Here is a 7,500-nt window from a genome sequence, read left to right as displayed (position 1 = left end):
GAAGGTCAATGTGATTGAGTGTGTTCTGTTTAGAAGGTAAATGTGATTGAGTGTGTTCTGTTTAGAAGGTCAATGTGATTGTTCTGTTTAGAAGGTAAATGTGATTGAGTGTGTTCTGTTTAGAAGGTAAATGTGATTGAGTGTGTTCTGTTTAGAAGGTCAATGTGATTGTTCTGTTTAGAAGGTAAATGTGATTGAGTGTGTTCTGTTTAGAAGGTCAATGTGATTGTTCTGTTTAGAAGGTAAATGTGATTGAGTGTGTTCTGTTTAGAAGGTAAATGTGATTGAGCGTGTTCTGTTTAGAAGGTAAATGTGATTGAGTGTGTTCTGTTTAGAAGGTAAATGTGATTGAGTGTGTTCTGTTTAGAAGGTCAATGTGATTGAGTGTGTTCTGTTTAGAAGGTCAATGTGATTGAGTGTGTTCTGTTTAGAAGGTCAATGTGATTGAGTGTGTTCTGTTTAGAAGGTCAATGTGATTGTTCTGTTTAGAAGGTAAATGTGATTGAGTGTGTTCTGTTTAGAAGGTAAATGTGATTGAGTGTGTTCTGTTTAGAAGGTCAATGTGATTGAGTGTGTTCTGTTTAGAAGGTAAATGTGATTGAGTGTGTTCTGTTTAGAAGGTCAATGTGATTGAGTGTGTTCTGTTTAGAAGGTAAATGTGATTGAGTGTGTTCTGTTTAGAAGGTCAATGTGATTGTTCTGTTTAGAAGGTCAATGTGATTGAGTGTGTTCTGTTTAGAAGGTAAATGTGATTGAGTGTGTTCTGTTTAGAAGGTAAATGTGATTGAGTGTGTTCTGTTTAGAAGGTAAATGTGATTGAGTGTGTTCTGTTTAGAAGGTAAATGTGATTGAGTGTGTTCTGTTTAGAAGGTCAATGTGATTGTTCTGTTTAGAAGGTCAATGTGATTGAGTGTGTTCTGTTTAGAAGGTAAATGTGATTGAGTGTGTTCTGTTTAGAAGGTAAATGTGATTGAGTGTGTTCTGTTTAGAAGGTAAATGTGATTGAGTGTGTTCTGTTTAGAAGGTAAATGTGATTGAGTGTGTTCTGTTTAGAAGGTCAATGTGATTGAGTGTGTTCTGTTTAGAAGGTAAATGTGATTGAGTGTGTTCTGTTTGGTAAAAAGAGACAAGTGGATGTTTTAGTAAATCTAAGAAGGACACTAAAACACTGTGGCCAGAAACATAAACCTTACATATATTAAATCCGAACGTAAATGTACAATCTGCCTAACGTAGACATCTAATATAATCTCCTTTACAAACTGTCAATAATATGAAGCATCCACTCAATGAGACAGTCTGTCATCTCAGTTACAATCTAACTTTGTTGTACTATCCGTGAGGGGATCAAACAATTGACTGTCCTGTTTTCCCTAAACCTAACCTTAACCCTAAACCTAACCTTAACCCTAAACCTAACCTTAACCCTAAACCTAACCTTAAACCTAACCTTAACCTGAAACCGAACCTTAACCCTAAACCTAACCTTAACCCTAAACCTAACCTTAACCCAAAACCTAACCTTAACCCTAAACCTAACCTTAACCTGAAACCGAACCTTAACCCTAAACCTAACTTCAACCCTAAACCTAACCTTAAACCTAACCTTAACCCTAAACCTAACCTGAACCCTAAACCTAACCTTAAACCTAACTTTAACCCTAAACCTAACCTCTAAACCCAACTCTAACCCTAACCCCAACCCCTAATTTTCCTTGCCTGAATTTTCCTTGTAAAACCACACACACACACACACACACACACACACGCACACACACACACAAATCACACACACACGCACACACACACGCGAACTCTCTAAGCAGAACATGATGTGTGTGATGGGGCTTGGCCGGGCCTCAGTGCTCTCTCAGGTTACACACAGGAAGGCTGAGAGCTAAAGAACAATAACAAAGTGTTTTGTCTGGAGCCCAGAGCAGGTTAGGATCTGGTGTGTTTAATGTTACTGAGGAACACCAGGTTAGGATCTGGTGTGTTTAATGTTACTGAGGAACACCAGGTTAGGATCTGGTGTGTTTAATGTTACTGAGGAACACCAGGTTAGGATCTGGTGTGTTTAATGTTACTGATGAACACCAGGTTAGGATCTGGTGTGTTTAATGTTACTGAGGAACACCAGGTTAGGATCTGGTGTGTTTAATGTTACAGTGGAACACCAGGTTAGGATCTGGTGTGTTTAATGTTACTGAGGAACACCAGGTTAGGATCTGGTGTGTTTAACCTCTATGGGCTAGGTGGGACGCAAGCATCAACAGCAGGTGCATTTCAAGAGCGGCAAATTTGAATCCAAATAAATGTCAAAATTCAAATTTTTCAAACATACAACTATTTTACACCCTTTGAAAGATAAACATCTCCTTAATCTAACCACGTTTTACGATTTCAAAAAGGTTTTACGGCGAAAGCATAAATTTAGAGTATGTTAGGACAGTACATTTACAAGAGTTGTGTGTAATGTTGTGCCAATTCAAAGACAGGCGTCACCAAAACCATAAAATCAGCTAAAATTATGCACTAACCTTTTACAATCTCCAACAGATGACACTCCTAGGACATTGTGTTAGACAATGCATGCATTTTTAGTTCTATCAAGTTCATATTTATATCCAAAAACAGCGTTTTACTGTGGCGTTGATGTTCAGGAAATCGTTTCCCTCCAATAACCGGCATTCAAGTCAGCACCACAAATTAAATAATTAAAATTAGAAAACATTGGTAAAATATTATATTGTCATTTAAAGAATTATAGATTTACATCTGTTGAACGCAATCAACTTGCCAGATTTAAAAATAACCTTACTGGGAAATCACACTTTGCAATAATCTGAGCACTGCGCCCAGAAAAATACGCGTTGCGATACAGACTAGCCGCCATGTTGGGGAGATCTAAAATCGAAAATACTATGTAAATAATCCATTACCTTTGATTCTCTTCATCAGATGTCACTTCCAGGTATCACAGGTCCATAACGAATGTAGTTTTGTTCAAAAAGCTCATCATTTATGTCCAAAAATCTCTGTCTTGTTAGCACATGATCTAAGCCCGCCGGACTTCACTTCATGAACGAGGGGAAAAATATATTTACGTTCGTTCAAACATGTCAAACGTTGTATAGCATAAATCATTAGGGCCTTTTTTAACCAGAACATGAATAATATTCAAGGTGGACGAATGCATTCTCTTTTAGAACGTATTGGAACGAGGGTACCCAACATGAACTCGCGCCAGGTGTCTAATGGGCCATCATCGTTCCATGGCTCTTGTTCGGTCAGATCTCCCTCCAGAAGACTCAAAACACTTTGTAAAGGCTGGTGACATCTAGTGGAAGCAATAGGAAGTGCCAAAATATTCCTCAGCCCCTGTGTTTTTCAATGGCATAGGTTTAAAGGTAATACAACACATCAGGTATCCACTTCCTGTCAGAATCTGTATCAGGGTTTTGCCTGCCAAATGAGTTCTGTTATACTCACAGACACCATTCAAACAGTTTTAGAAACTTTAGGGTGTTTTCTATCCATATATAATAAGTATATGCATATTCTAGTTACTGGGTAGGATTAGTAACCAGATTAAATCGGGTACATTTTTTTTATCCAGCCGCAAATACTGCCCCTAGCCCTAACAGGTTAATGTTACTGTGGAACACCAGGTTAGGATCTGGTGTGTTTAATGTTACTGAGGAACACCAGGTTAGGATCTGGTGTGTCCATACATGTTTAATCATGGAAGACTTGTTGGACCATGAATGACAACACATTCAGGAGAGAGAGGTGCTCAAAGATGACCCGTCCCCCCCACTCTACCATGAGACATGTCTTCAACACTGGAAAGATGACCCGTCAGTCAGCCATCCATCCATCCATCCAGTCAGCCAGCCAGCCATCCATCCATCCATCCAGTCAGCCAGCCAGCCAGCCAGCCAGCCAGCCAGCCATCCAGTCAGCCAGCCAGCCAGCCAGCCAGCCATCCAGTCAGTCAGTCAGCCAACTATCCAGTCAGCCAGCCAGCCATCCAGTCAGTCAGCCAGCCATCCAGTCAGTCAGCCAACTATCCAGTCAGCCATCCATCCAGTCAGCCAGCCATCCAGTCAGTCAGCCAGCCATCCAGTCAGTCAGCCAGCCAGCCATCCAGTCAGCCATCCATCCATCCATCCAGTCAGCCAGCCAGCCAGCCAGTCAGCCAGCCAGCCATCCAGTCAGTCAGTCAGCCAACTATCCAGTCAGCCAGCCAGCCATCCAGTCAGTCAGCCAGCCATCCAGTCAGTCAGCCAACTATCCAGTCAGCCAGCCATCCAGTCAGTGAGCCAGCCATCCAGTCAGTCAGTCAGCCAACTATCCAGTCAGCCATCCATCCAGTCAGTCAGTCAGTCAGCCAGCCATCCAGTCAGTCAGCCAACTATCCAGTCAGCCAGCCATCCAGTCAGTCAGCCAGCCAGCCATCCAGTCAGCCAGCCATCCAGTCAGTCAGCCAGCCAGCCATCCAGTCAGCCAGCCATCCAGTCAGTCAGTCAGCCAGCCATCCAGTCAGTCAGTCATCCAGTCAGTCAGTCAGTCAGTCAGTCAGCCAGCCAGTCAGTCAGCCATCCAGTCAGTCAGTCAGTCATCCAGTCAGTCAGCCAGTCAGCCATCCAATCAGTCAGTCAGTCAGCCAGTCAGTCAGTCAGTCATCCAGTCAGTCAGCCAGTCAGCCAGCCAGCCAGTCATCCAGTCAGTCAGCCAGTCAGCCATCCAGTCAGTCAGCCAGTCAGCCATCCAGTCAGTCAGCCAGCCAGTCAGTCAGTCAGCCATCCAGTCAGTCAGCCAGCCAGTGATTGAAATCATATGGATGCAGCCTTCCAGAACCAGGCATGTGGAGTTATACTGTAGAATGAACAGTCTCTGTGGCTCTGCTATCTGGGATTAGGGCTGTGGTATGCATGGCAGATCTGAGGGCCTAGATTAACACACACACACACACACACACATGGTACAGGGTATAAGGAGCAGCCCTTCAGCCCTTTCCATGTGTCAGTCTACTGCTATATCAGAGTCTCAGCCAACCATCTCTAACAGACAAAACACACCCACTGTTACCCTCCTTCTGCCTACCTGTCTGTCTGTCTGTCTGTCTGTCTGTCTGTCTGTCTGTCTGTCTGTCTGTCTGTCTGTCTGTCTGTACTGTACTGTCTGTGTGTGTCTGTGTGTGTGTGTGTACTGTCTGTGTGTGTCTGTACTGTCTGTGTGTGTGTGTGTGTGAGTGTGTACTGTCTGAGTGTGTGTGTACTGTCTGAGTGTGTGTGTGTGTGTGTACAGTCTGTGTGTGTTTGTGAACATGTACTGTTTAGATGTGTGTATGTGTGTGTGTGTGTGTGTGTGTGTGTGTGTGTGTGTGTGTGTGTGTGTGTGTGTGTGTGTATGTGTGTGTGTGTGTGCGTGTGTGCGTGTGCGTGCGTGCGTGTATGTGTGTGTGTGCGTGCACTAGAAGCATACTGCATCCCTACCTGGAAGCCCTGTATGCGAGCCAGGTACTCTAGCTGCTGTGAGGGCTGGACAGAGCTCTTCCCCTTCAGGCCCACGTTCTCCCCGGACCTCCCGTCTCCAGACCCGTTCATCAACAGCTCCCTCGCCATGGCTGCCGTGGCGACGGCGGGGGGGCTGGAAGATACAAAACGGATTAACTGTAAAGTCCCCAGATAGAAAACGATCTTAGAAACACAGTGTTTAAACACTCAACAATAATATGGCGCATTGTTGATGTCATACACTTAGTAAACATCTCGTTCAGAAACATAGATATTACACATTCTGCCCATGGTAACTAACCCAGATCAGTTCTCCTTATAGCTGTTTAGGTATCTGGTAGACATGGTAACTAACCCAGATCAGTTCTCCTTATAGCTGTTTAGGTATCTGGTAGACATGGTAACTAACCCAGATCAGTTCTCCTTATAGCTGTTTAGGTATCTGGTAGACATGGTAACTAACCCAGATCAGTTCTCCTTATAGCTGTTTAGGTATCTGGTAGACATGGTAACTAACCCAGATCAGTTCTCCTTATAGCTGTTTAGGTATCTGGTAGTCATGGTAACTAACCCAGATCAGTTCTCCTTATAGCTGTTTAGGTATCTGGTAGACATGGTAACTAACCCAGATCAGTTCTCCTTATAGCTGTTTAGGTATCTGGTAGACATGGTAACTAACCCAGATCAGTTCTCCTTATAGCTGTTTAGGTATCTGGTAGACATGGTAACTAACCCAGATCAGTTCTCCTTATAGCTGTTTAGGTATCTGGTAGACATGGTAACTAACCCAGATCAGTTCTCCTTATAGCTGTTTAGGTATCTGGTAGACATGGTAACTAACCCAGATCAGTTCTCCTTATAGCTGTTTAGGTATCTGGTAGACATGGTAACTAACCCAGATCAGTTCTCCTTATAGCTGTTTAGGTATCTGGTAGACATGGTAACTAACCCAGATCAGTTCTCCTTATAGCTGTTTAGGTATCTGGTAGACATGGTAACTAACCCAGATCAGTTCTCCTTATAGCTGTTTAGGTATCTGGTAGACATGGTAACTAACCCAGATCAGTTCTCCTTATAGCTGTTTAGGTATCTGGTAGACATGGTAACTAACCCAGATCAGTTCTCCTTATAGCTGTTTAGGTATCTGGTAGACATGGTAACTAACCCAGATCAGTTCTCCTTATAGCTGTTTAGGTATCTGGTAGACATGGTAACTAACCCAGATCAGTTCTCCTAGCTGTTTAGGTATCTGGTAGACATGGTAACTAACCCAGATCAGTTCTCCTAGCTGTTTAGGTATCTGGTAGACATGGTAACTAACCCAGATCAGTTCTCCTTATAGCTGTTTAGGTATCTGGTAGACATGGTAACTAACCCCAGATCAGTTCTCCTTATAGCTGTTTAGGTATCTGGTAGACATGGTAACTAACCCAGATCAGTTCTCCTTATAGCTGTTTAGGTATCTGGTAGACATGGTAACTAACCCAGATCAGTTCTCCTTATAGCTGTTTAGGTATCTGGTAGACATGGTAACTAACCCAGATCAGTTCTCCTTATAGCTGTTTAGGTATCTGGTAGACATGGTAACTAACCCAGATCAGTTCTCCTTATAGCTGTTTAGGTATCTGGTAGACATGGTAACTAACCCCAGATCAGTTCTCCTTATAGCTGTTTAGGTATCTGGTAGACATGGTAACTAACCCAGATCAGTTCTCCTAGCTGTTTAGGTATCTGGTAGACATGGTAACTAACCCAGATCAGTTCTCCTTATAGCTGTTTAGGTATCTGGTAGACATGGTAACTAACCCAGATCAGTTCTCCTTATAGCTGTTTAGGTATCTGGTAGACATGGTAACTAACCCAGATCAGTTCTCCTTATAGCTGTTTAGGTATCCGGTAGACATGGTAACTAACCCAGATCAGTTCTCCTTATAGCTGTTTAGGTATCTGGTAGACATGGTAACTAACCCAGATCAGT

At 43.1% G+C, this 7,500-nt stretch overlaps 1 long non-coding RNA gene across 1 annotated transcript; it reads left to right on the top strand.

The window, feature by feature from the left end:
* The first annotated feature begins 137 nt into the window (after positions 1 to 137).
* Positions 138 to 789, top strand: LOC123731707 (uncharacterized). Its single transcript, XR_006762802.1, has 3 exons — positions 138 to 184; positions 557 to 620; positions 711 to 789. It is a non-coding gene; the product is annotated as an uncharacterized lncRNA (long non-coding RNA).
* Positions 790 to 7,500: the final 6,711 nt, after the last annotated feature.

This window comes from Salmo salar, unplaced genomic scaffold (assembly GCF_905237065.1).
Source record: "Salmo salar unplaced genomic scaffold, Ssal_v3.1, whole genome shotgun sequence".
NCBI lineage: Eukaryota > Metazoa > Chordata > Actinopteri > Salmoniformes > Salmonidae > Salmo > Salmo salar.
The sequence above is the reverse complement of the archived record's forward strand: the minus strand, read 5'-3'. Positions and strand labels throughout refer to the sequence as shown.